This window comes from Odontomachus brunneus, unplaced genomic scaffold (genome assembly GCF_010583005.1).
Source record: "Odontomachus brunneus isolate Ranch 3 - 2012 unplaced genomic scaffold, Obru_v1 Obru_scaffold_130, whole genome shotgun sequence".
NCBI classification, from domain to species: domain Eukaryota; kingdom Metazoa; phylum Arthropoda; class Insecta; order Hymenoptera; family Formicidae; genus Odontomachus; species Odontomachus brunneus.
In genome coordinates this window covers 614,377-616,397 of record NW_022639580.1, presented here as the reverse complement: position 1 = coordinate 616,397, position 2,021 = coordinate 614,377, and the positions used below count along the sequence as shown (strand labels likewise).

At 40.4% G+C, this 2,021-nt stretch overlaps 1 protein-coding gene across 1 annotated transcript in view; it reads left to right on the top strand.

Moving 5' to 3' along the window:
* Positions 1-886: 886 nt before the first annotated feature.
* LOC116850004 (ATP-binding cassette sub-family G member 4-like) overlaps positions 887-2,021 on the top strand; it is a 22,603-nt gene continuing 21,468 nt past the window's right edge. Inside the window, exon 1 of the mRNA XM_032827766.1 lies at positions 887-1,179. The gene's annotated coding sequence lies outside the window, so the exon portion shown is untranslated. The remainder of the gene's footprint in view (positions 1,180-2,021) is intronic.

Sequence of the window (2,021 nt, the reverse complement as noted above, 5' to 3'; positions counted from 1 at the left end):
TATATATATATATATATATATATATATATTATATATATATATATATATATATATATATATATATATATATATATATATTACAAATGTAATATAACATACATTTTATAATCCGGATAAAAACACAAATCTAACTTTAACTCTAAATTCAGATCTGAGATCTTATCTAGGGCAAGTAACGATTATGCAAACCTTAGATTCGCGAGTTACAAAGTTCCTACGATTCGTGAATAAAACCTAAAAATGATGACACTTAATTCAGTTGTGCGATTTGTGCACCGTCTCATCGCAGCTGTCATAATATTTAACGCTCGCTACAATGGGCGGAAACATTTTTGCGATTTGTAATATACCAATAGTGTTATCCGTACTACACTCTTCATTTTCAAGTTATCCTTCTTTATTTCAAGTTATTCCTTCAATATCTTACGTGTATTTTCACGTACAATATAAGTCAGAGAGGTTCCTGTTACATGTTTTTCTTTTTTGTATCTTGTAGCTCGAAATTGCAACACTGTTATTGTGAATATTGTCTGACGTAAGCACATATTAAATTTGCAATCGTTCATAATGCAGCGGTAATATTTGAATCCAACATTCAAGAGCTGGCGACCAAGTGTTTATATATCACATGTTTGATCGATTATGATTGATGCAACTTGATATACGATAACGACAAGATACACAATCGCCGTATATACGTGTGTGCGTATGTGACTTAGATCATATATCAAATAATTTATATGTTTGTAAAACAGATAGTGTCAGCTAGATATTTTTTTTTGTTCTTGTAAAGTAGTGTCTCGCTGCAATTCTGAGTGTATGTCGCATCATCGTTCAGAAGTCAAGTTGCTGATACAGTAAATAAGAGAGAACTCTGGGTTCTCATATTGTACAGTTTGATTTGGACTATCATTCCGTTGCTTATCGTCAAAGTACTAGTGCATTCCTTCTACGGAGTGAAATTTCTTCAGACAATTTGCTATCACGATCGAGATGCCTATTCTAATAAAGGATATCTGAATTAAGAGATAACCGAATCGATACGAATCGTAACGCAACAATATGACCAAGTAGGAAATCGTGGGTAGTGATTGGTGCATGTGAAAGCAGTTTTGGCACGTGTCAACTAACGGAAAATCAAGATTGAAATTTGTAGTGATCTCTTCTTATGCTATGAAGGTTGGTATTCTAGTATTCTATGCGTATCAGTGTTTCAAAATTGATTAATTAAACAAACTTACGGTGAAGTTCGATTAAAATTATGCTATCTCGTCCGGATGGATACTCGTAGTAGCATTCCGTTGCGTTATCCTCAACAGGTTTTAAAGTTGCGACGATACTCGCGAGGTTGATTCGCAAGTGACGGCCGACAGTCGCCGACTGTCAGCCGCGTCGTCAAATTGCCGTCGGCTCCGATTCACGCCACTAAAACGCAAACAATAATTAGGCGCCAGGTGCGGAAAGGCCGCACCACCTCGATAAACGCGAGATCCGATATATAACACGAAATTCGCGTGGCCCGGAACCGTCGGGACCGGTAGCTCTTACGATTTTAAGTCGGAGACAGGATGGATCAGGAGAAGGCGAAAATGACTCCACGCGTGTTCGATAATCAGTAGCTTTATTGTCGGGACCCTCGCACGTCCCGGTACTTAACGCGGCAATAATCACAAAAGCAGTCGTTAATCGCGATACGACATATACTCATGACAACGAAAAACGAAACCCGAGGACGATCTCCCCGGTTGAGCCTTGTTACACGCACGGCCGCTCCGCGGACAAGACAACGGTACACGAATCGAGATTAACGACGGTCTGACAAAATACGGAGTAGATGAGCAGTCTTACAAATTTTGGCGGCGGCCGTTGGGGTCAGCTGCGACGGTGGTAGTGGCGCTCCTCCTTCGGGTGCTCGCTCTCTCTCTCTCTCACTCTCGGCACGTCACTCTCCCCGTCTCGCTCCGCACGTCACTCCCTCCGTCACTCTCTCTCTCTCTCTCTCTCTCTCTCTCTCTCTCTCT